Source organism: Cololabis saira, unplaced genomic scaffold (genome assembly GCF_033807715.1).
Source record: "Cololabis saira isolate AMF1-May2022 unplaced genomic scaffold, fColSai1.1 scf032, whole genome shotgun sequence".
Lineage (NCBI taxonomy): Eukaryota > Metazoa > Chordata > Actinopteri > Beloniformes > Belonidae > Cololabis > Cololabis saira.
The window spans coordinates 147,501-175,000 of NW_026906196.1; the positions used below are offsets into that span (position 1 = coordinate 147,501).

The 27,500-nt window shown below is 50.6% G+C and overlaps 10 non-coding genes across 10 annotated transcripts; all 10 read left to right on the forward strand.

Annotated features, from left to right (window-relative positions):
• Positions 1–883: 883 nt before the first annotated feature.
• Positions 884–956, forward strand: trnav-aac (transfer RNA valine (anticodon AAC)). Its single transcript has one exon. It is a non-coding gene; the product is annotated as a tRNA-Val (tRNA).
• Positions 957–12,393: 11,437 nt separating this feature from the next.
• trnas-aga (transfer RNA serine (anticodon AGA)) lies at positions 12,394–12,475 on the forward strand. The gene has a single exon. It is a non-coding gene; the product is annotated as a tRNA-Ser (tRNA).
• Positions 12,476–12,731: 256 nt separating this feature from the next.
• On the forward strand, positions 12,732–12,804 carry trnav-aac (transfer RNA valine (anticodon AAC)). The gene has a single exon. It is a non-coding gene; the product is annotated as a tRNA-Val (tRNA).
• A 1,573-nt stretch (positions 12,805–14,377) lies between these two features.
• Positions 14,378–14,459, forward strand: trnas-aga (transfer RNA serine (anticodon AGA)). Its single transcript has one exon. It is a non-coding gene; the product is annotated as a tRNA-Ser (tRNA).
• A 256-nt stretch (positions 14,460–14,715) lies between these two features.
• On the forward strand, positions 14,716–14,788 carry trnav-aac (transfer RNA valine (anticodon AAC)). The gene has a single exon. It is a non-coding gene; the product is annotated as a tRNA-Val (tRNA).
• Positions 14,789–17,450: 2,662 nt separating this feature from the next.
• On the forward strand, positions 17,451–17,523 carry trnav-aac (transfer RNA valine (anticodon AAC)). Its single transcript has one exon. It is a non-coding gene; the product is annotated as a tRNA-Val (tRNA).
• Positions 17,524–24,193: 6,670 nt separating this feature from the next.
• On the forward strand, positions 24,194–24,275 carry trnas-aga (transfer RNA serine (anticodon AGA)). The gene has a single exon. It is a non-coding gene; the product is annotated as a tRNA-Ser (tRNA).
• A 256-nt stretch (positions 24,276–24,531) lies between these two features.
• On the forward strand, positions 24,532–24,604 carry trnav-aac (transfer RNA valine (anticodon AAC)). Its single transcript has one exon. It is a non-coding gene; the product is annotated as a tRNA-Val (tRNA).
• Positions 24,605–26,210: 1,606 nt separating this feature from the next.
• On the forward strand, positions 26,211–26,292 carry trnas-aga (transfer RNA serine (anticodon AGA)). The gene has a single exon. It is a non-coding gene; the product is annotated as a tRNA-Ser (tRNA).
• Positions 26,293–26,548: 256 nt separating this feature from the next.
• Positions 26,549–26,621, forward strand: trnav-aac (transfer RNA valine (anticodon AAC)). Its single transcript has one exon. It is a non-coding gene; the product is annotated as a tRNA-Val (tRNA).
• The last annotated feature ends 879 nt before the right edge of the window (positions 26,622–27,500 follow it).

Here is a 27,500-nt window from a genome sequence, read left to right on the forward strand (position 1 = left end):
CCTGGAGCCACCCAGAGACCCGGCTCACCGTCCGAACCAGGGGACCCGCTTTTAAGTCCCCTCCCCCCTCCCCCCCACTGTGTGGCGGAGTCACATCCTGGTTATACAGCAGAGTGGCGCAGCGGAAGCGTGCTGGGCCCATAACCCAGAGGTCGATGGATCGAAACCATCCTCTGCTACTTAAGAGATCCTCTCATACATGAGATGTGAGAGATTAACTGAAATCTATCCAGAGCTTTTTGGAAACAAGAAAGTGGATGTATGATCTATGAACATACTGCACTGACTGTTGATGAAAATGCATTTAATCAAAATGAGGATGAAAATATGTCTCAACCTAATAAAGTAAAACCAACCATTTTAAAATGAAGTAAAACCAACCATTTTAAAATAAAGACTCTAAATTGTCTATTTCTTAAGATTCACACACACACACACACACACACACACACACACACACACACACACACACACACACACACACACACACACACACACACACACACACACACACACACACACACACACATACACACAGCTGACAGGTTGTTGTGGCCGAGTGGTTAAGGCGATGGACTAGAAATCCATTGGGGATTCCCCGCGCAGGTTGGAATCCTGCCAACAACGAGTAATGTTTGAATGTGCAAGACGACTGCCTAATTTGCAGTTATTAATCATATCCAGTACTGTCTTTCAAAAGTAATCAGTTGGCTTCCCTTGTGGTACATTTTGTATTTTCTACCCAGCATGGTAATACCGATGGATGATTTTTAATTTTACCGCACCAGGACAACTTATATGAAATCACACATTTATTTCTAACATGAATGATTTGAAGATAGGATTTTTTTTTCGTTACGCCCGCCATTTTCAAAGCATGCAAGTTTCCGTAGTGTAGTGGTTATCACGTTCGCCTAACACGCGAAAGGTCCCCTGTTCGAAACTGGGCGGAAACATGTATTACTGCAATAATATTATTTGGACTTGGGGAACGAGGGAGGATTCCCAGCAGCAGCGAACGAGGATTCCCAGCAGCAGCGAACGCACCACGAGATGTGGTAGTATCGCGAGAACGAGGTAGCAGAATCCAACATGGCGAGGTAATACTTTCGTTTTCAATAAATGCTTTAAAAACGATTATATTCTCAGTTTAAAATAACGAAAGGGTAGGTTATAGTTAGATTATATAATTCCGAACCCAACCTGGAGCAAAGCGAATCTTTAGACGCATCTATAGACGAGTATTTTGAGAGATTTGTCATGGTGAAGAAGTCTGGGGGCGCGTCCTCCGGCGCTTCCTCCACGCCGAAGCGTTGCCGTCCTGAGGATTCCCCTGGAGCAATTTCTCCTCCAGGAAATTCCACCGAGGACATTCTGAGGTCCATTGACACCCGCTTGGCCTCCCATGACTCCCGTTTATCCCTGGTGGAAGTCCTGCACAAGGAATTCCAGTCATTAAGAGAAGCTGTGGAATACGGTAACCAGCAGGTGGAAAAATTGATGGCTGAAAACACCCATCTGAAGAAGTCGATGAAATCCATGTCAGAGGGTTTTAGCCGACTCCAAAATGAAAATAAATCTTTAAAAGAGGCCGTTTTAGACCTTCAAGCTCGTTCCATGAGGGACAACTTGGTGTTCTCGGGGATCCCGGAAAAACCTGATGAAGATCCTGAACAATCCGTCCAGGATTTCATCCGGAACCACCTGAAGCTTCCAGAAGACCTGGCGAACTCCATCACGTTTCACCGCGTCCATCGCCTAGGAGGAAGAAGACCCGAAGCCCAGAGACCCAGGCCCATTGTTGCTAAATTCGAACACTATAAAGACAAAGAGCTTGTGAGAAGAAGGGGGCCACAGCTACGCGGATTGCCGTTCTCCGTGAACGACCAGTTCCCCCGGGAGATCCTGGACCGTCGCCGAGTCCTCTTCCCGGTCCGGAGGAGGTTCATGACGGAGGGATCTCGTGCTGTCATCACCGTGGACAAGCTGTACGTGAACGGACAACTGTACCGCGACTCCAACATCACGCCCTGGCTCTTCTAAAAAAGGATGAGTACAAAATTTACTTTCTTTTCCTCTCTTTCTTTCTTACTAACTGGTGATTAGGTTAGATATAGTTACATAAACACTTGGTGATTAGATTAGATATAGTTTCATAAAATATTCTCGGCATATATTAATGTATTAATAATTCTTGCTCTGCTAGTCTCGGTAAGTTATAGGCTCACACTGGTGATTGCCTTTCTCTCTCTTTTTTTTACTTTCTCTATTTCTTTTTCTATCATGTTTAGAATTATCTCCCTCCCCCCCACCTCACTCCCTTTCCCCTTTTTTTTTCTTTTTTCCCTCTATGTCCCACTCTGCTGCACTTTCTTTCTCGGTTTGGTAAATTGGTACAAACACACATTTCACACATCTAGAATAACATGGCACACACACATACAACAGCTTTTCATGCAACATTACCACTTACATATAATGTTACTTTCAATGATTGGATTATGGATAAATTAAAGTTTGTCACCTGGAACGTAAACGGAGCCGGGAACACGGCAAAGAGATTAAAACTTCTTAACCACATACAAACTCTGCAGGCGGACATTGTCCTACTGCAAGAAACTCATTTAGTTAAAGCTTCGGTAGATGCATTGGCCACGGCACAATTTCCGCATGTTTTCTGCGCCTGTTACAACTCCAGACAAAGAGGGGTAGCAATTCTCATTAATAAAAGAGTAAATTTCACCGTAAAGGACACTCACATTGACTCAGAGGGTAGATATTTAATTTTAGTCTTGCAAATTCAAAGCTTGAATTTATGTATTTCTAATGTATATGGTCCAAATGTTGATGACTCCTCGTTTTTTCACTCTTTTTTCACCTCACTTTCTGCTCACCTAGACAACACAGTCATCATCGGAGGAGACTTCAACATGGTTCTGGACCCTGGAGTGGACAGGCTCAGTAATGCAGGCGGACACAGGAGTTGGCAGTCAGCAAGTATTGTTAAGCAATATATGAATGATCTGGGTCTTTGCGATACATGGCGCTCTCTACACCCAACCCTTAGGAACTACACTTTTTTCTCAGCCGTTCATCACTCATATTCTAGGTTAGATTATTTTTTAGTCAGTAGCTCTCTGATGAGAGATATCTCAGAATCACAAATTCACCCAATCATTATTAGCGATCACGCACCTGTTTCTTTCACTCTGGGGAAGAGGGGGAGCGTATCATCCTCCAAAGTTTGGAGATTTAATACATCATTGCTCAAAGACCCCGACTTTATTAATTTTTTTAAGAAAGAATGGGATATATTTTTACAAAATAACGACCAGCCGGAAATATCAGCGAGCGTTCTATGGGAAGCAGGAAAAGCAGTAATGCGAGGCAAAATAATTTCCTTTTCTTCAAATAAGAAAAAAAAAGACAACTTAAAAACAAAAGAATTAGAGTGTGAAATAAAGACGCTAGAGGAGGCCTTCCAGACCTCTGCAGACGAACGTATCCTTAACAGAATAAGGAAAACTAAAATAGAATTAAATAAAATAATTGACGCAAAAACGCAGTTTCTAGTACAAAGGCTTCGCCTGGAAAACTTTGCACATGCTAACAGATCGGGAAAATACTTAGCCAATCAATTAAAAATAAACAAAGAAAAAACAACCATAACATCAATTAAGGACCAGTCAGGGGGAGTTACACATGACCCCTGTTTAATAAATTCAGTCTTTAGAGACTTTTACTATAAATTATACTCGTCACAAATTGAACCATCTGATCAATCCATTAATGAGTTTCTTGGAGACATTAATCTGCCGAAGTTACATCAGGAACAGGTTATGAATTTAGACTCACCGCTCTCAATAGGAGAACTCCATGAAGCTCTTCAACATATGCCCAATAATAAAGCTCCGGGCCCAGATGGTTTCCCAGCTGAATTTTACAAGGAATTCTGGAGTATATTAGCACCAACATTTTATAAAATGATTCTAAATGCTAGGGAAAATAAAAGCTTACCCTTAAATATGAACTCTGCTAATATTAGTCTTTTATTAAAACCGGACAAGGATCCCTTGCTCCCATCGAGCTACCGCCCAATTTCATTGATAAATGTAGACCTTAAAATAATTAGCAAGGCCATTACTGAACGTCTGAAAAGAGTCACCCCTTCTATTATACATCCGGATCAAACAGGCTTCATTAAAGGTAGACATTCGTCTACTAATATTCGCAGATTATTAAATATTATAGACTATTCGAGTATCAATAAACAGGAGACTACTATTATATCCTTAGACGCGGAAAAAGCATTTGATAAGGTAAATTGGAAGTTTCTATTGGCAACTTTGCATAAATTTGGATTTGGCGAATCTTTCATTGACTGGATAAAAATATTATACAGCTCTCCCAAGGCACGTGTAAGGACAAATGATCAAATCTCTACAAGTTTTACCTTGCAAAGAGGCACTAGACAGGGTTGCCCTCTCTCTCCTTCATTATTTGCAATATTTATTGAACCTTTAGCAGCAGCTATTAGACAAAATCAAAATATTAAAGGTATACAATGTAAAATATTAGAGCACAAAATTAGTCTTTATGCGGATGACGTACTCCTCTTCCTCCAGAACTCACGATCTTCACTATCACAGACAATTGCACTTATAGAGGGATTTTCATCTCTGTCTGATTATTCTATTAATTGGTCTAAATCCACTGTTCTGTGTGTTAACTGCAATTTTAGGAATATAACCAATACTCAATTACAATCAGGGAACATTAGATATTTAGGCATAAACATCTCCCCTAGGCTGTCAGAGTTAATAAAATTAAATCATGTTCAGCTTATAAAGAAAATAGAAGATGATCTTTCCAGATGGAGCTCTCTCCCCATTTCGCTCATGGGTAGAATAGCCACCATTAAAATGATGGTTTTACCAAAAGTAAATTATTTTTTCTCAATGATACCATGCAAACCCCCTCTTTCCTGGTTTAAATCGTTGGACTCATATGTATCAAAATTTCTGTGGAAAAATAAAACTCCACGTATTAGTTTAAAGACATTGCAAAAATCCAAAGAATATGGAGGTTTAGAATTACCTAATTTTCAGTATTACTTCATAGCCAGTAAGTTACAGTATATTGTAAAATGGTCAAAAGATCATCCTTTAGATAGTCAATGGCTGGACTCAGAGCAAGTGTTTTGTAATGAACTAGAAATCTCAGAGTTACCATTTATTAGTCAAAGTATCAAACGTCATCAATGTTTCAAAAGCATTAATATTAGCACAACTTTATCAGCTTGGTGGGAATTTCTTAAAATAGCTAAAATTTCACTTTTTCCATGTGACCGTACACCCATATGGAACAACCCAGACATCGTGAAAAATGATAAAAAGATGGTTAACTTCGTTCAATGGAGAGATCAAGGAATACGGTACTTACAGCACGTAATTGTAGGAGGACAGTTTGTACCTTTCAATACACTTATTGTTCAATACGGAGTTAGCAGGAATAAATTTTTAGAGTATCAACAACTTAAGGCAATAATAAATAAAACATACAAAATTAGCCAATTAGATTTACAACTTCCCGCTAAGATAATAGATTTATTGAATCTAAGCACTTTAAAGTTGTTATCAAAACTCTACAGGTTAGTGTCTAAACTGGACGATTCAGTCTCTCTCCCGATCTCTAAGTGGGAGGCGGATCTCTCTCTTAATACCGACCAGTTTTCTTGGTCACAAATATGCTTAAATACGTTTACTATGACTAAAAACCCAAACCTACAACTTATACAGTACAAAGTTCTTCATAGAATACATTATACTGGACAAAGGATGTTCCAGATGGGCTTTGTCACCTCTAATATCTGTTCACAGTGCACAGAGAACACCCCAGATAATTATATGCATGCTTTATGGTTCTGTACACCGGTACAGAGGTTCTGGAAGGAGATTTGTGAGGATTTATCCACATGGATCAACCACAGAATCCCAGTATGCCCCACGGTATGTATATTAGGTCACCTGGGAGACACTCAAATAGATCCTAATTGGACACACCGGGCTCTCACTGCCTTATGTATCGCAAAGAAAACCATTTTAGTAAATTGGAAACAAAAATCCAGTTTATGTATCAACCATTTTAGGAATCTTTTATCAGATCATATTAGTAGTGAGATAATGTCTGCCTCCACTGAACAACATTCGGCTGAATTGCACTCTCTGTGGTCCCCGTTTATTGGCTTCGTTACCTAGTGGGGGCGGGGGGGTGGTGATCTCGTAGCCCTTGGGGTTGGGGGTCGGCTTGGGGGGTCTGGGGCGCGGGCCTCTGGTGGCCCCTGGGGGGCGGTGGGGGGGGCCGCGGGGCCCTGTCCCTAGCCGGTGGGGGCCTTGGGGGCCTGTGGGGGGGGTTACCTCATGGCGGTGGGGGGGGGTGGCTGGGGAGGGCTCGGGCGGGGGGCTGTGGCTGGGGCGTCTCCGGGCCTCCCGGGGGGGGCGGGGCCGTGGACGTGGGGGTCCCACCCGGAGGGCCCGGCCCTGCCTGGGTGGGGGGTGGCTGTCTGCGCTGGGGGGGCATTGCTGCCTTGGTCCTCCGTCGCTGGGCGGGGGCCAAGTGCCCCTGCGGATGTGGGGACTCCGGGACCCTTGGGGTGTCCGCCGGGGTGGCCTCGGGGGGGGGTGGGGCCGGGTCCGGGGGGCGGGCTTCCCCTGACCGGGGGGTGCACGGGCGGGCGCGACGGCGGGGTGGCACCATTCCCAGGTATCTATGTCTTATGTTGTCAGTATGAATGGGAGGATGTTGGACCGTTTCCTCCTCCGTCTGGGGGCTCCGGCGGCGCCGGGGGCGCCCTTGGAGGTACGGTGGGGCCCTTGCCCGGCTCGGGGGGCCGGCCCCCGTCTGCTGGACGGCCGGTGGGGGGACGCGGGTGTCTTATCAGGGCCGGCTTTGCTGGTCCTGCCTCCTGGCTTCGGCCTCCGCTCCCCCTCTTGCCCCCCCTACACGATTCATACGCACATAGGCGAAAGGCGGGGGGTCCGGGTCGTGGGGGGCACTGTCCCGCGTGGCCCGGCACTCCCCGCCTCACGGTTTTAACAGCAAAATAGACACTGCACATTCAACACTTAATAAATACATTTGACAAGGACACGTAGTTCGGGAGGGGGGGGGGTCTGTGTCATACTTGGCCCTCCCTCCTCCCTGTTTTTATGGCATTAATCACATGCACTCAACACAAGGGGCGGGAGGGGGTCCCACATCACCCGCGTTCCCTCACCGGCCTGGGCCTGGGACGGGTGGGTCGGGTTACCCGGGCCTGGCGGGGCCCGCCGTGCAGCCTGGGGTGCCTTCTGGCGGTGCTGGATCCCCCCGGGGAGGGGGAAACGGTGCGTGATTGTATGTCTGTGTCGGTGAGAATGCGGTATGGAAGGGTCCTGCCATGGAGGATTTGAGCCTCCATTGGCAGGACATCAAAAACTTAATAATTTATCAATATTATATTATACAAAGATGGTTATTATTATTAGTATTATTATTAGTATTATTATTAGTATTATTATTATTATGTATAGTATATTATATTATTATTAGTATAGGTATCGGATAGGTGAATGGATGAATGAATGGGATGCCTGGGTCTGGGGCCCTCCGTTGTCGGGCCTGCGCGTGTGTCGCCTTGTTGGGGGGTTCCCTCTCTCCGGGCCCGTCTCCGGTCCCCCCCGCTGCCTCTACGGCGGGGCGCCCCTCTGGTCTTGGAGGGCCACTTTCGTGGGGGACGGGTGCGCCTGCCCGCGTCGGCGGCCGGGGCGGCTCTGTCTCTCCGGGCGGGCTGGCCCCCTGCCGGGTGGGGGTCGCTGGCCTGAAGGGTGAGGGCCTCCTGGCCGCGTGTCCGGCCCGGACCGGGTGGCCGGGGATTGCCTGGGTCGCGGTCCGCCGCCGCGGGATCCCTGGCTGCTTCTTTCCGCGCCGTGGGGGCCCCGCCCGCGGGCCCCCTCGGCCGCCGCCGGGTGGGGGGGGGGGCCTCGCAGGCGGTGGGTTGCCTCCCTCCTACTTCTCCCCTCTGTGGGGTTGCCGGTGGCCTGGGTTCCGGGCTCTTCCTTGTCGGCCTCTGGTCTCACGGGTGGCGGGGTTGCTCCCCCCCCTCCCCCACTATAGATACACTTCAGGTGGAGCTTTGTTTGGTTTATTACACACACACACACACACACACACACACACACACACACACACACACACACACACACACACACACACACACATATAGTAATTTAGTCACACGCATACACACACACACACACACACACACATGCATGATCATATACATACACACACACACGCATAGACATACACACTGGCTTGTTCACCTGCATGCTGGCTCTCTAGTTTTTGGGTTTAGGTAGCGGTAGCGATAGCTTAGCTCAGACTGCGATCAGATCTCAAGATTTAGGTCGATTGCTGTTCGTGTTTTGGATGGCTCCGTGCCGGTTTCGTGCTTTGTTTGTGGTTTTTTTGTTGCAGATTTCCAGTGCTTGACGTGTGTCTCCGTGTGTTCCTGCTTCCTGGATTGGCAGTGGATGTCGTCACCACCCCCCCCCCCACCCCCTCCCCCCCCAAAAAAAAAAAAAAAAAAAAAAAAAAAAAAAAAAAAACACTGGGTTTGTATGTGTATGTTTATGTATGTGTACGCATATGTGTGCGTATATATATGTATATATTACATATAGTAATAATGCACATATATACACTTTTGGTTTCTACCGTCATGGTATCAATCAATAATATGTGTGCAGACAAGGTAAAAAAAGAAAAAAAAAAAAAAAAAAGAAAAAAAAAAAAAAAAAAAAAAAAAAAAGGAAAAAAAAAAAAAAAAAAAAAAAAAAAAAAAAAAAATATTATTTGGACTTGGAAAACCCCTCTAATCCTCTTCTTGGTGCTCGGCACAGGAAGGTCGACCATCTCTTTCTCGCATTGGGTCTTATGCAGAAATGAATTTCGTTGCAGTTCCACAACTGATTAAAAGCCAGTCATTCCTCATTTACCTAATCTTTCAAATGTCCAACTTTACAGGAAAAAAAGAAACATATTACAGAGATTTTTTACAGGATCTTTTCATCATGCCCGCCTTTTTCAAAACATGTAAGTCACTAGCTCCACCACCAAACCCCAGCAGCATTAACACCAGACCCCACTAGCTCCACCACCAGACCCCAGGAGCTTCCAACACCAGACCCCACTAGCTCCACCACCATACCCCAGCAGCATCACCACCAGACCCCAGGAGCTTCCACCACCAGACCCCAGGAGCTTCCACCACCAGACCTCAGGAGCTTCCACCAGACCCCAGCAGCATCACCACCAGACCCCACTAGCTCCACCACCAGACCCCAGCAGCATTACCACCAGACCCCATCCACCACCAGACCCTACTAGCTCCACCACCAGACCCCAGCAGCATTACCACCAGACCCCATCCACCACAAGACCCCACTAGCTCCACCACCAGACCCCAGCAGCATCACCACCAGACCCCATCCACCACCAGACCCTACTAGCTCCACCACCAGACCCCAGGAGCTTCCAACACCAGACCCCACTAGCTCCACCACCGGACCCCAGCAGCATCAGCACCAGACCCCACTAGCTCCACCACCGGACCCCAGCAGCATCAGCACCAGACCCCAGGAGCTTCCACCACCAGACCCCAGGAGCTTCCACCACCAGACCCCAGGAGCTTCCACCACCAGACCCCAGGAGCTTCCACCACCAGACCTCAGGAGCTTCCACCACCAGACCCCAGGAGCTTCCACCAGACCCCAGCAGCATCACCACCAGACCCCACTAGCTCCACCACCAGACCCCAGCAGCATTACCACCAGACCCCATCCACCACCAGACCCTACTAGCTCCACCACCAGACCCCAGCAGCATTACCACCAGACCCCATCCACCACAAGACCCCACTAGCTCCACCACCAGACCCCAGCAGCATCACCACCAGACCCCATCCACCACCAGACCCTACTAGCTCCACCACCAGACCCCAGGAGCTTCCAACACCAGACCCCACTAGCTCCACCACCGGACCCCAGCAGCATCAGCACCAGACCCCAGGAGCTTCCACCACCAGACCCCAGGAGCTTCCACCACCAGACCCCAGGAGCTTCCACCACCAGACCCCAGGATCTTCCACCACCAGACCTCAGGAGCTTCCACCACCAGACCCCAGGAGCTTCCACCACCAGACCCCAGCAGCATCAGCACCAGACCCCAGCAGCATCACCACCAGAACCCAGGAGCTTCCACCACCACACCCCAGGAGCTTCCATCACCAGACCCCAGGAGCTTCCACCACCACACCTCAGGAGCTTCCACCACCAAACCCTAACAACAACTCAACAACCTCAAAAACCCGGCTCACCTGGAGCCACCCAAAGACCCGGCTCACCGTCCGAACCCGGGGACCCGCTTTTAAGCCCCCCACCAACCGGCCACTGGAGTGAAAGAGCCAGCCCTTGGGCCTGGAGGACCAGGGCCCTGGTACCATAAACACCCAGACGCTCCTAGCACCATGGACAGCACTCTGTCAGATGCTCAAGCGCATATTGTTTTTTACTCATGTTCTGGTTTCAGGACCACAATAAAAACAAAATAAAAGCTGAACAGGGTTCCATGGTGTAATGGTTAGCACTCTGGACTTTGACCCCAGGAGCTTCCACCACCAGACACCACTAGCTCCACCACCAGACGACAGCAGCATCACCACCACACCTCAGGAGCTTCCACCACCAGACACCACTAGCTCCACCACCAGACCCCAGCAGCATCACCACCAGACCCCAGCAGCATCACCACCAGACCCCAGGAGCTTCCACCACCAGACCCCAGGAATTTCCATCACCAGACCCAAGGAGCTTCCATCACCTGACCCCATGAGCTTCCATCACCAGACCCCAGGAGCTTCCACCACCAGACCCCACTAGCTGCACCACCAGACCCCAGCAGCATCACCACCAGAACCCAGGAGCTTCCACCACCACACCCCAGGAGCTTCCATCACCAGACCCCAGGAGCTTCCACCACCAGACCCCTCTAGCTGCACCACCAGACCCCAGCAGCATCACCACCACACCTCAGGAGCTTCCACCACCAAACCCTAACAACAACTCAACAACCTCAAAAACCCGGCTCACCTGGAGCCACCCAAAGACCCGGCTCACCGTCCGAACCCGGGGACCCGCTTTTAAGCCCCCCACCGACCGGCCACTGGAGTGAAAGAGCCAGCCCTTGGGCCTGGAGGACCAGGGCCCTGGTACCATAAACACCCAGACGCTCCTAGCACCATGGACAGCACTCTGTCAGATGCTCAAGCGCATATTGTTTTTTACTCATGTTCTGGTTTCAGGACCACAATAAAAACACAATAAAAGCTGAACAGGGTTCCATGGTGTAATGGTTAGCACTCTGGACTTTGACCCCAGGAGCTTCCACCACCAGACACCACTAGCTCCACCACCAGACGACAGCAGCATCACCACCACACCTCAGGAGCTTCCACCACCAGACACCACTAGCTCCACCACCAGACCCCAGCAGCATCACCACCAGACCCCAGCAGCATCACCACCAGACCCCAGGAGCTTCCACCACCAGACCCCAGGAATTTCCATCACCAGACCCAAGGAGCTTCCATCACCTGACCCCAGGAGCTTCCATCACCAGACCCCAGGAGCTTCCACCACCAGACCCCACTAGCTGCACCACCAGACCCCAGCAGCATCACCACCCCACCTCAGGAGCTTCCACCACCAGACCCCAAAAACAACTCAACAACCTCAACAACCCGGCTCACCTGGAGCCACCCAGAGACCCGGCTCACCGTCCGAACCAGGGGACCCGCTTTTAAGTCCCCTACCCCCCTCCCCCCCACTGTGTGGCGGAGTCACATCCTGGTTATACAGCAGAGTGGCGCAGCGGAAGCATGCTGGGCCCATAACCCAGAGGTCGATGGATGGAAACCATCCTCTGCTACTTAAGAGATCCTCTCATACATGAGATGTGAGAGATTAACTGAAATCTATCCAGAGCTTTTTGGAAACAAGAAAGTGGATGTATGATCTATGAACATACTGCACTGACTGTTGATAAAAATGCATTTAATCAAAATGAGGATGAAAATATGTCTCAACCTAATAAAGTAAAACCAACCATTTTAAAATAAAGTAAAACCAACCATTTTAAAATAAAGACTCTAAATTGTCTATTTCTGAAGATTCACACACACACACACACACACACACACACACACACACACACACACACACACACACACACACACACACACACACACACACACACACACACACACACACACACACACATACACACAGCTGACAGGTTGTTGTGGCCGAGTGGTTAAGGCGATGGACTAGAAATCCATTGGGGATACCCCGCGCAGGTTCGAATCCTGCCAACAACGAGTAATGTTTGAATGTGCAAGACGACTGCCTAATTTGCAGTTATTAATCATATCCAGTACTGTCTTTCAAAAGTAATCAGTTGGCTTGCCTTGTGGTACATTTTGTATTTTCTACCCAGCATGGTAATACCGATGGATGATTTTTAATTTTACCGCACCAGGACAACTTATATGAAATCACACATTTATTTCTAACATGAATGATTTGAAGATAGGATTTTTTTTTCGTTACGCCCGCCATTTTCAAAGCATGCAAGTTTCCGTAGTGTAGTGGTTATCACGTTCGCCTAACACGCGAAAGGTCCCCTGTTCGAAACTGGGCGGAAACATGTATTACTGCAATAACATTATTTGGACTTGGAAAACCCCTCTAATCCTCTTCTTGGTGCTCGGCACAGGAAGGTCGACCATCTCTTTCTCGCATTGGGTCTTATGCAGAAATGAATTTCGTTGCAGTTCCACAACTGATTAAAAGCCAGTCATTCCTCATTTACCTAATCTTTCAAATGTCCAACTTTACAGGAAAAAAAGAAACATATTACAGAGATTTTTTACAGGATCTTTTCGTCATGCCCGCCTATTTCAAAACATGTAAGTCACTAGCTCCACCACCAAACCCCAGCAGCATTAACACCAGACCCCACTAGCTCCACCACCAGACCCCAGGAGCTTCCAACACCAGACCCCACTAGCTCCACCACCATACCCCAGCAGCATCACCACCAGACCCCAGGAGCTTCCACCACCAGACCCCAGGAGCTTCCACCACCAGACCTCAGGAGCTTCCACCACCAGACCCCAGGAGCTTCCACCAGACCCCAGCAGCATCACCACCAGACCCCACTAGCTCCACCACCAGACCCCAGCAGCATTACCACCAGACCCCATCCACCACCAGACCCTACTAGCTCCACCACCAGACCCCAGCAGCATTACCACCAGACCCCATCCACCACAAGACCCCACTAGCTCCACCACCAGACCCCAGCAGCATCACCACCAGACCCCATCCACCACCAGACCCTACTAGCTCCACCACCAGACCCCAGGAGCTTCCAACACCAGACCCCACTAGCTCCACCACCGGACCCCAGCAGCATCAGCACCAGACCCCAGGAGCTTCCACCACCAGACCCCAGGAGCTTCCACCACCAGACCCCAGGAGCTTCCACCACCAGACCCCAGGATCTTCCACCACCAGACCTCAGGAGCTTCCACCACCAGACCCCAGGAGCTTCCACCACCAGACCCCAGCAGCATCAGCACCAGACCCCAGCAGCATCACCACCAGAACCCAGGAGCTTCCACCACCACACCCCAGGAGCTTCCATCACCAGACCCCAGGAGCTTCCACCACCACACCTCAGGAGCTTCCACCACCAAACCCTAACAACAACTCAACAACCTCAAAAACCCGGCTCACCTGGAGCCACCCAAAGACCCGGCTCACCGTCCGAACCCGGGGACCCGCTTTTAAGTCCCCTACCCCCCTCCCCATCACTGTGTGGCGGAGTCACATCCTGGTTATACAGCAGAGTGGCGCAGCGGAAGCGTGCTGGGCCCATAACCCAGAGGTCGATGGATCGAAACCATCCTCTGCTACTTAAGAGATCCTCTCATACATGAGATGTGAGAGATTAACTGAAATCTATCCCGAGCTTTTTGGAAACAAGAAAGTGGATGTATGATCTATGAACATACTGCACTGACTGTTGATGAAAATGCATTTAATCAAAATGAGGATGAAAATATGTCTCAACCTAATAAAGTAAAACCAACCATTTTAAAATAAAGTAAAACCAACCATTTTAAAATAAAGACTCTAAATTGTCTATTTCTGAAGATTCACACACACACACACACACACACACACACACACACACACATACACACAGCTGACAGGTTGTTGTGGCCGAGTGGTTAAGGCGATGGACTAGAAATCCATTGGGGATTCCCCGCGCAGGTTCGAATCCTGCCAACAACGAGTAATGTTTGAATGTGCAAGACGACAGCCTAATTTGCAGTTATTAATCATATCCAGTACTGTCTTTCAAAAGTAATCAGTTGACTTCCCTTGTGGTACATTTTGTATTTTCTACCCAGCATGGTAATACCGATGGATGATTTTTAATTTTACCGCACCAGGACAACTTATATGAAATCACACATTTATTTCTAACATGAATGATTTGAAGATAGGATTTTTTTTTCGTTACGCCCGCCATTTTCAAAGCATGCAAGTTTCCGTAGTGTAGTGGTTATCACGTTCGCCTAACACGCGAAAGGTCCCCTGTTCGAAACTGGGCGGAAACATGTATTACTGCAATAATATTATTTGGACTTGGAAAACCCCTCTAATCCTCTTCTTGGTGGTCGGCACAGGAAGGTCGACCATCTCTTTCTCGCATTGGGTCTTATGCAGAAATGAATTTCGTTGCAGTTCCACAACTGATTAAAAGCCAGTCATTCCCCATTTACCTAATCTTTCAAATGTCCAACTTTACAGGAAAAAAAGAAACATATTACAGAGATTTTTTACAGGATCTTTTCGTCATGCCCGCCTTTTTCAAAACATGTAAGTCACTAGCTCCACCACCAAACCCCAGCAGCATTAACACCAGACCCCACTAGCTCCACCACCAGACCCCAGGAGCTTCCAACACCAGACCCCACTAGCTCCACCACCATACCCCAGCAGCATCACCACCAGACCCCAGGAGCTTCCACCACCAGACCCCAGGAGCTTCCACCACCAGACCTCAGGAGCTTCCACCACCAGACCCCAGGAGCTTCCACCAGACCCCAGCAGCATCACCACCAGACCCCACTAGCTCCACCACCAGACCCCAGCAGCATTACCACCAGACCCCATCCACCACCAGACCCTACTAGCTCCACCACCAGACCCCAGCAGCATTACCACCAGACCCCATCCACCACAAGACCCCACTAGCTCCACCACCAGACCCCAGCAGCATCACCACCAGACCCCATCCACCACCAGACCCTACTAGCTCCACCACCAGACCCCAGGAGCTTCCAACACCAGACCCCATTAGCTCCACCACCAGACCCCAGCAGCATCAGCACCAGACCCCAGGAGCTTCCACCACCAGACCCCAGGAGCTTCCACCACCAGACCCCAGGAGCTTCCACCACCAGACCTCAGGAGCTTCCACCACCAGACCCCAGGAGCTTCCACCACCAGACCCCAGCAGCATCAGCACCAGACCCCAGCAGCATCACCACCAGAACCCAGGAGTTTCCACCACCACACCCCAGGAGCTTCCATCACCAGACCCCAGGAGCTTCCACCACCAGACCCCTCTAGCTGCACCACCAGACCCCAGCAGCATCACCACCACACCTCAGGAGCTTCCACCACCAAACCCTAACAACAACTCAACAACCTCAAAAACCCGGCTCACCTGGAGCCACCCAAAGACCCGGCTCACCGTCCGAACCCGGGGACCCGCTTTTAAGCCCCCCACCGACCGGCCACTGGAGTGAAAGAGCCAGCCCTTGGGCCTGGAGGACCAGGGCCCTGGTACCATAAACACCCAGACGCTCCTAGCACCATGGACAGCACTCTGTCAGATGCTCAAGCGCATATTGTTTTTTACTCATGTTCTGGTTTCAGGACCACAATAAAAACACAATAAAAGCTGAACAGGGTTCCATGGTGTAATGGTTAGCACTCTGGACTTTGACCCCAGGAGCTTCCACCACCAGACACCACTAGCTCCACCACCAGACGACAGCAGCATCACCACCACACCGCAGGAGCTTCCACCACCAGACACCACTAGCTCCTCCACCAGACCCCAGCAGCATCACCACCAGACCCCAGGAGCTTCCACCACCAGACCCCAGGAATTTCCATCACCAGACCCAAGGAGCTTCCATCACCTGACCCCAGGAGCTTCCATCACCAGACCCCAGGAGCTTCCACCACCAGACCCCACTAGCTGCACCACCAGACCCCAGCAGCATCACCACCACACCTCAGGAGCTTCCACCACCAGACCCCAACAACAACTCAACAACCTCAACAACCTCAACAACCCGGCTCACCTGGAGCCACCCAGAGACCCGGCGTCACCGTCCGAACCAGGGGACCCGCTTTTAAATCCCTACCCCCCTCCCCCCCACTGTGTGGCGGAGTCACATCCTGGTTATACAGCAGAGTGGCGCAGCGGAAGCGTGCTGGGCCCATAACCCAGAGGTCGATGGATCGAAACCATCCTCTGCTACTTAAGAGATCCTCTCATACATGAGATGTGAGAGATTAACTGAAATCTATCCAGAGCTTTTTGGAAACAAGAAAGTGGATGTATGATCTATGAACATACTGCACTGACTGTTGATGAAAATGCATTTAATCAAAATGAGGATGAAAATATGTCTCAACCTAATAAAGTAAAACCAACCATTTTAAAATAAAGTAAAACCAACCATTTTAAAATAAAGACTCTAAATTGTCTATTTCTGAAGATTCACACACACACACACACACACACACACACACACACACACACACACACACACACACACACACACACACACACACACACACACACACACACACACACACACACACACACACACACACACACACACATACACACAGCTGACAGGTTTTTGTGGCCGAGTGGTTAAGGCGATGGACTAGAAATCCATTGGGGATTCCCCGAGCAGGTTCGAATCCTGCCAACAACGAGTAATGTTTGAATGTGCAAGACGACTGCCTAATTTGCAGTTATTAATCATATCCAGTACTGTCTTTCAAAAGTAATCAGTTGGCTTCCCTTGTGGTACATTTTGTATTTTCTACCCAGCATGGTAATACCGATGGATGATTTTTAATTTTACCGCACCAGGACAACTTATATGAAATCACACATTTATTTCTAACATGAATGATTTGAAGATAGGATTTTTTTTTCGTTACGCCCGCCATTTTCAAAGCATGCAAGTTTCCGTAGTGTAGTGGTTATCACGTTCGCCTAACACGCGAAAGGTCCCCTGTTCGAAACTGGGCGGAAACATGTATTACTGCAATAATATTATTTGGACTTGGAAAACCCCTCTAATCCTCTTCTTGGTGCTCGGCACAGGAAGGTCGACCATCTCTTTCTCGCATTGGGTCTTATGCAGAAATGAATTTCGTTGCAGTTCCACAACTGATTAAAAGCCAGTCATTCCTCATTTACCTAATCTTTCAAATGTCCAACTTTACAGGAAAAAAAGAAACATATTACAGAGATTTTTTACAGGATCTTTTCGTCATGCCCGCCTTTTTCAAAACATGTAAGTCACTAGCTCCACCACCAAACCCCAGCAGCATTAACACCAGACCCCACTAGCTCCACCACCAGACCCCAGGAGCTTCCAACACAAGACCCCACTAGCTCCACAACCATACCCCAGCAGCATCACCACCAGACCCCAGGAGCTTCCACCACCAGACCCCAGGAGCTTCCACCACCAGACCTCAGGAGCTTCCACCAGACCCCAGCAGCATCACCACCAGACCCCACTAGCTCCACCACCAGACCCCAGCAGCATTACCACCAGACCCCATCCACCACCAGACCCTACTAGCTCCACCACCAGACCCCAGCAGCATTACCACCAGACCCCATCCACCACAAGACCCCACTAGCTCCACCACCAGACCCCAGCAGCATCACCACCAGACCCCATCCACCACCAGACCCTACTAGCTCCACCACCAGACCCCAGGAGCTTCCAACACCAGACCCCACTAGCTCCACCACCGGACCCCAGCAGCATCAGCACCAGACCCCACTAGCTCCACCACCGGACCCCAGCAGCATCAGCACCAGACCCCAGGAGCTTCCACCACCAGACCCCAGGAGCTTCCACCACCAGACCCCAGGAGCTTCCACCACCAGACCCCAGGAGCTTCCACCACCAGACCTCAGGAGCTTCCACCACCAGACCCCAGGAGCTTCCACCAGACCCCAGCAGCATCACCACCAGACCCCACTAGCTCCACCACCAGACCCCAGCAGCATTACCACCAGACCCCATCCACCACCAGACCCTACTAGCTCCACCACCAGACCCCAGCAGCATTACCACCAGACCCCATCCACCACAAGACCCCACTAGCTCCACCACCAGACCCCAGCAGCATCACCACCAGACCCCATCCACCACCAGACCCTACTATCTCCACCACCAGACCCCAGGAGCTTCCAACACCAGACCCCACTAGCTCCACCACCGGACCCCAGCAGCATCAGCACCAGACCCCAGGAGCTTCCACCACCAGACCCCAGGAGCTTCCACCACCAGACCCCAGGAGCTTCCACCACCAGACCCCAGGATCTTCCACCACCAGACCTCAGGAGCTTCCACCACCAGACCCCAGGAGCTTCCACCACCAGACCCCAACAGCATCAGCACCAGACCCCAGCAGCATCACCACCAGAACCCAGGAGCTTCCACCACCACACCCCAGGAGCTTCCATCACCAGACCCCAGGAGCTTCCACCACCACACCTCAGGAGCTTCCACCACCAAACCCTAACAACAACTCAACAACCTCAAAAACCCGGCTCACCTGGAGCCACCCAAAGACCCGGCTCACCGTCCGAACCCGGGGACCCGCTTTTAAGCCCCCCACCGACCGGCCACTGGAGTGAAAGAGCCAGCCCTTGGGCCTGGAGGACCAGGGCCCTGGTACCATAAACACCCAGACGCTCCTAGCACCATGGACAGCACTCTGTCAGATGCTCAAGCGCATATTGTTTTTTACTCATGTTCTGGTTTCAGGACCACAATAAAAACACAATAAAAGCTGAACAGGGTTCCATGGTGTAATGGTTAGCACTCTGGACTTTGACCCCAGGAGCTTCCACCACCAGACACCACTAGCTCCACCACCAGACGACAGCAGCATCACCACCACACCTCAGGAGCTTCCACCACCAGACACCACTAGCTCCACCACCAGACCCCAGCAGCATCACCACCAGACCCCAGCAGCATCACCACCAGAACCCAGGAGCTTCCACCACCAGACCCCAGGAATTTCCATCACCAGACCCAAGGAGCTTCCATCACCTGACCCCAGGAGCTTCCATCACCAGACCCCAGGAGCTTCCACCACCAGACCCCACTAGCTGCACCACCAGACCCCAGCAGCATCACCACCCCACCTCAGGAGCTTCCACCACCAGACCCCAAAAACAACTCAACAACCTCAACAACCCGGCTCACCTGGAGCCACCCAGAGACCCGGCTCACCGTCCGAACCAGGGGACCCGCTTTTAAGTCCCCTCCCCCCCTCCCCCCCACTGTGTGGCGGAGTCACATCCTGGTTATACAGCAGAGTGGCGCAGCGGAAGCGTGCTGGGCCCATAACCCAGAGGTCGATGGATCGAAACCATCCTCTGCTACTTAAGAGATCCTCTCATACATGAGATGTGAGAGATTAACTGAAATCTATCCAGAGCTTTTTGGAAACAAGAAAGTGGATGTATGATCTATGAACATACTGCACTGACTGTTGATGAAAATGCATTTAATCAAAATGAGGATGAAAATATGTCTCAACCTAATAAAGTAAAACCAACCATTTTAAAATAAAGTAAAACCAACCATTTTAAAATAAAGACTCTAAATTGTCTATTTCTGAAGATTCACACAAACACACACACACACACACACACACACACACACACACACACACACACACACACACACACACACACACACACACACACACACACACACACACACACACACACACATACACACAGCTGACAGGTTGTTGTGGCCGAGTGGTTAAGGCGATGGACTAGAAATCCATTAGGGATTCCCCGCGCAGGTTGGAATCCTGCCAACAACGAGTAATGTTTGAATGTGCAAGACGACTGCCTAATTTGCAGTTATTAATCATATCCAGTACTGTCTTTCAAAAGTAATCAGTTGGCTTCCCTTGTGGTACATTTTGTATTTTCTACCCAGCATGGTAATACCGATGGATGATTTTTAATTTTACCGCACCAGGACAACTTATATGAAATCACACATTTATTTCTAACATGAATGATTTGAAGATAGGATTTTTTTTTCGTTACGCCCGCCATTTTCAAAGCATGCAAGTTTCCGTAGTGTAGTGGTTATCACGTTCGCCTAACACGCGAAAGGTCCCCTGTTCGAAACTGGAGGAAACATGTATTACTACAATAATATTATTTGGACTTGGAAAACCCCTCTAATCCTCTTCTTGGTGCTCGGCACAGGAAGGTCGACCATCTCTTTCTCGCATTGGGTCTTATGCAGAAATGAATTTCGTTGCAGTTCCACAACTGATTAAAAGCCAGTCATTCCTCATTTACCTAATCTTTCAAATGTCCAACTTTACAGGAAAAAAAGAAACATATTACAGAGATTTTTTACAGGATCTTTTCGTCATGCCCGCCTTTTTCAAAACATGTAAGTCACTAGCTCCACCACCAAACCCCAGCAGCATTAACACCAGACCCCACTAGCTCCACCACCAGACCCCAGGAGCTTCCAACACCAGACCCCACTAGCTCCACCACCATACCCCAGCAGCATCACCACCAGACCCCAGGAGCTTCCACCACCAGACCCCAGGAGCTTCCACCACCAGACCTCAGGAGCTTCCACCAGACCCCAGCAGCATCACCACCAGACCCCACTAGCTCCACCACCAGACCCCAGCAGCATTACCACCAGACCCCATCCACCACCAGACCCTACTAGCTCCACCACCAGACCCCAGCAGCATTACCACCAGACCCCATCCACCACAAGACCCCACTAGCTCCACCACCAGACCCCAGCAGCATCACCACCAGACCCCATCCACCACCAGACCCTACTAGCTCCACCACCAGACCCCAGGAGCTTCCAACACCAGACCCCACTAGCTCCACCACCGGACCCCAGCAGCATCAGCACCAGACCCCACTAGCTCCACCACCGGACCCCAGCAGCATCAGCACCAGACCCCACTAGCTCCACCACCGGACCCCAGCAGCATCAGCACCAGACCCCAGGAGCTTCCACCACCAGACCCCAGGAGCTTCCACCACCAGACCCCAGGAGCTTCCACCACCAGACCCCAGGAGCTTCCACCACCAGACCTCAGGAGCTTCCACCACCAGACCCCAGGAGCTTCCACCAGACCCCAGCAGCATCACCACCAGACCCCACTAGCTCCACCACCAGACCCCAGCAGCATTACCACCAGACCCCATCCACCACCAGACCCTACTAGCTCCACCACCAGACCCCAGCAGCATTACCACCAGACCCCATCCACCACAAGACCCCACTAGCTCCACCACCAGACCCCAGCAGCATCACCACCAGACCCCATCCACCACCAGACCCTACTAGCTCCACCACCAGACCCCAGGAGCTTCCAAAACCAGACCCCACTAGCTCCACCACCGGACCCCAGCAGCATCAGCACCAGACCCCAGGAGCTTCCACCACCAGACCCCAGGAGCTTCCACCACCAGACCCCAGGAGCTTCCACCACCAGACCCCAGGATCTTCCACCACCAGACCTCAGGAGCTTCCACCACCAGACCCCAGGAGCTTCCACCACCAGACCCCAGCAGCATCAGCACCAGACCCCAGCAGCATCACCACCAGAACCCAGGAGCTTCCACCACCACACCCCAGGAGCTTCCATCACCAGACCCCAGGAGCTTCCACCACCACACCTCAGGAGCTTCCACCACCAAACCCTAACAACAACTCAACAACCTCAAAAACCCGGCTCACCTGGAGCCACCCAAAGACCCGGCTCACCGTCCGAACCCGGGGACCCGCTTTTAAGCCCCCCACCAACCGGCCACTGGAGTGAAAGAGCCAGCCCTTGGGCCTGGAGGACCAGGGCCCTGGTACCATAAACACCCAGACGCTCCTAGCACCATGGACAGCACTCTGTCAGATGCTCAAGCGCATATTGTTTTTTACTCATGTTCTGGTTTCAGGACCACAATAAAAACACAATAAAAGCTGAACAGGGTTCCATGGTGTAATGGTTAGCACTCTGGACTTTGACCCCAGGAGCTTCCACCACCAGACACCACTAGCTCCACCACCAGACGACAGCAGCATCACCACCACACCTCAGGAGCTTCCACCACCAGACACCACTAGCTCCACCACCAGACCCCAGCAGCATCACCACCAGACCCCAGCAGCATCACCACCAGACCCCAGGAGCTTCCACCACCAGACCCCAGGAATTTCCATCACCAGACCCAAGGAGCTTCCATCACCTGACCCCATGAGCTTCCATCACCAGACCCCAGGAGCTTCCACCACCAGACCCCACTAGCTGCACCACCAGACCCCAGCAGCATCACCACCAGAACCCAGGAGCTTCCACCACCACACCCCAGGAGCTTCCATCACCAGACCCCAGGAGCTTCCACCACCAGACCCCTCTAGCTGCACCACCAGACCCCAGCAGCATCACCACCACACCTCAGGAGCTTCCACCACCAAACCCTAACAACAACTCAACAACCTCAAAAACCCGGCTCACCTGGAGCCACCCAAAGACCCGGCTCACCGTCCGAACCCGGGGACCCGCTTTTAAGCCCCCCACCGACCGGCCACTGGAGTGAAAGAGCCAGCCCTTGGGCCTGGAGGACCAGGGCCCTGGTACCATAAACACCCAGACGCTCCTAGCACCATGGACAGCACTCTGTCAGATGCTCAAGCGCATATTGTTTTTTACTCATGTTCTGGTTTCAGGACCACAATAAAAACACAATAAAAGCTGAACAGGGTTCCATGGTGTAATGGTTAGCACTCTGGACTTTGACCCCAGGAGCTTCCACCACCAGACACCACTAGCTCCACCACCAGACGACAGCAGCATCACCACCACACCTCAGGAGCTTCCACCACCAGACACCACTAGCTCCACCACCAGACCCCAGCAGCATCACCACCAGACCCCAGCAGCATCACCACCAGACCCCAGGAGCTTCCACCACCAGACCCCAGGAATTTCCATCACCAGACCCAAGGAGCTTCCATCACCTGACCCCAGGAGCTTCCATCACCAGACCCCAGGAGCTTCCACCACCAGACCCCACTAGCTGCACCACCAGACCCCAGCAGCATCACCACCCCACCTCAGGAGCTTCCACCACCAGACCCCCAAAACAACTCAACAACCTCAACAACCCGGCTCACCTGGAGCCACCCAGAGACCCGGCTCACCGTCCGAACCAGGGGACCCGCTTTTAAGTCCCCTACCCCCCTCCCCCCCACTGTGTGGCGGAGTCACATCCTGGTTATACAGCAGAGTGGCGCAGCGGAAGCGTGCTGGGCCCATAACCCAGAGGTCGATGGATGGAAACCATCCTCTGCTACTTAAGAGATCCTCTCATACATGAGATGTGAGAGATTAACTGAAATCTATCCAGAGCTTTTTGGACACAAGAAAGTGGATGTATGATCTATGAACATACTGCACTGACTGTTGATAAAAATGCATTTAATCAAAATGAGGATGAAAATATGTCTCAACCTAATAAAGTAAAACCAACCATTTTAAAATAAAGTAAAACCAACCATTTTAAAATAAAGACTCTAAATTGTCTATTTCTGAAGATTCACACACACACACACACACACACACACACACACACACACACACACACACATACACACAGCTGACAGGTTGTTGTGGCCGAGTGGTTAAGGCGATGGACTAGAAATCCATTGGGGATACCCCGCGCAGGTTCGAATCCTGCCAACAACGAGTAATGTTTGAATGTGCAAGACGACTGCCTAATTTGCAGTTATTAATCATATCCAGTACTGTCTTTCAAAAGTAATCAGTTGGCTTCCCTTGTGGTACATTTTGTATTTTCTACCCAGCATGGTAATACCGATGGATGATTTTTAATTTTACCGCACCAGGACAACTTATATGAAATCACACATTTATTTCTAACATGAATGATTTGAAGATAGGATTTTTTTTTCGTTACGCCCGCCATTTTCAAAGCATGCAAGTTTCCGTAGTGTAGTGGTTATCACGTTCGCCTAACACGCGAAAGGTCCCCTGTTCGAAACTGGGCGGAAACATGTATTACTGCAATAACATTATTTGGACTTGGAAAACCCCTCTAATCCTCTTCTTGGTGCTCGGCACAGGAAGGTCGACCATCTCTTTCTCGCATTGGGTCTTATGCAGAAATGAATTTCGTTGCAGTTCCACAACTGATTAAAAGCCAGTCATTCCTCATTTACCTAATCTTTCAAATGTCCAACTTTACAGGAAAAAAAGAAACATATTACAGAGATTTTTTACAGGATCTTTTCGTCATGCCCGCCTATTTCAAAACATGTAAGTCACTAGCTCCACCACCAAACCCCAGCAGCATTAACACCAGACCCCACTAGCTCCACCACCAGACCCCAGGAGCTTCCAACACCAGACCCCACTAGCTCCACCACCATACCCCAGCAGCATCACCACCAGACCCCAGGAGCTTCCACCACCAGACCCCAGGAGCTTCCACCACCAGACCTCAGGAGCTTCCACCACCAGACCCCAGGAGCTTCCACCAGACCCCAGCAGCATCACCACCAGACCCCACTAGCTCCACCACCAGACCCCAGCAGCATTACCACCAGACCCCATCCACCACCAGACCCTACTAGCTCCACCACCAGACCCCAGCAGCATTACCACCAGACCCCATCCACCACAAGACCCCACTAGCTCCACCACCAGACCCCAGCAGCATCACCACCAGACCCCATCCACCACCAGACCCTACTAGCTCCACCACCAGACCCCAGGAGCTTCCAACACCAGACCCCACTAGCTCCACCACCGGACCCCAGCAGCATCAGCACCAGACCCCAGGAGCTTCCACCACCAGACCCCAGGAGCTTCCACCACCAGACCCCAGGAGCTTCCACCACCAGACCCCAGGAGCTTCCACCACCAGACCCCAGGATCTTCCACCACCAGACCTCAGGAGCTTCCACCACCAGACCCCAGGAGCTTCCACCACCAGACCCCAGCAGCATCAGCACCAGACCCCAGCAGCATCACCACCAGAACCCAGGAGCTTCCACCACCACACCCCAGGAGCTTCCATCACCAGACCCCAGGAGCTTCCACCACCACACCTCAGGAGCTTCCACCACCAAACCCTAACAACAACTCAACAACCTCAAAAACCCGGCTCACCTGGAGCCACCCAAAGACCCGGCTCACCGTCCGAACCCGGGGACCCGCTTTTAAGTCCCCTACCCCCCTCCCCATCACTGTGTGGCGGAGTCGCATCCTGGTTATACAGCAGAGTGGCGCAGCGGAAGCGTGCTGGGCCCATAACCCAGAGGTCGATGGATCGAAACCATCCTCTGCTACTTAAGAGATCCTCTCATACATGAGATGTGAGAGATTAACTGAAATCTATCCAGAGCTTTTTGGAAACAAGAAAGTGGATGTATGATCTATGAACATACTGCACTGACTGTTGATGAAAATGCATTTAATCAAAATGAGGATGAAAATATGTCTCAACCTAATAAAGTAAAACGAACCATTTTAAAATAAAGTAAAACCAACCATTTTAAAATAAAGACTCTAAATTGTCTATTTCTGAAGATTCACACACACACACACACACACACACACACACACACACACACACACACACATACACACAGCTGACAGGTTGTTGTGGCCGAGTGGTTAAGGCGATGGACTAGAAATCCATTGGGGATTCCCCGCGCAGGTTCGAATCCTGCCAACAACGAGTAATGTTTGAATGTGCAAGACGACAGCCTAATTTGCAGTTATTAATCATATCCAGTACTGTCTTTCAAAAGTAATCAGTTGACTTCCCTTGTGGTACATTTTGTATTTTCTACCCAGCATGGTAATACCGATGGATGATTTTTAATTTTACCGCACCAGGACAACTTATATGAAATCACACATTTATTTCTAACATGAATGATTTGAAGATAGGATTTTTTTTTCGTTACGCCCGCCATTTTCAAAGCATGCAAGTTTCCGTAGTGTAGTGGTTATCACGTTCGCCTAACACGCGAAAGGTCCCCTGTTCGAAACTGGGCGGAAACATGTATTACTGCAATAATATTATTTGGACTTGGAAAACCCCTCTAATCCTCTTCTTGGTGCTCGGCACAGGAAGGTCGACCATCTCTTTCTCGCATTGGGTCTTATGCAGAAATGAATTTCGTTGCAGTTCCACAACTGATTAAAAGCCAGTCATTCCCCATTTACCTAATCTTTCAAATGTCCAACTTTACAGGAAAAAAAGAAACATATTACAGAGATTTTTTACAGGATCTTTTCGTCATGCCCGCCTTTTTCAAAACATGTAAGTCACTAGCTCCACCACCAAACCCCAGCAGCATTAACACCAGACCCCACTAGCTCCACCACCAGACCCCAGGAGCTTCCAACACAAGACCCCACTAGCTCCACCACCATACCCCAGCAGCATCACCACCAGACCCCAGGAGCTTCCACCACCAGACCCCAGGAGCTTCCACCACCAGACCTCAGGAGCTTCCACCACCAGACCCCAGGAGCTTCCACCAGACCCCAGCAGCATCACCACCAGACCCCACTAGCTCCACCACCAGACCCCAGCAGCATTACCACCAGACCCCATCCACCACCAGACCCTACTAGCTCCACCACCAGACCCCAGCAGCATTACCACCAGACCCCATCCACCACAAGACCCCACTAGCTCCACCACCAGACCCCAGCAGCATCACCACCAGACCCCATCCACCACCAGACCCTACTAGCTCCACCACCAGACCCCAGGAGCTTCCAACACCAGACCCCATTAGCTCCACCACCAGACCCCAGCAGCATCAGCACCAGACCCCAGGAGCTTCCACCACCAGACCCCAGGAGCTTCCACCACCAGACCCCAGGAGCTTCCACCACCAGACCTCAGGAGCTTCCACCACCAGACCCCAG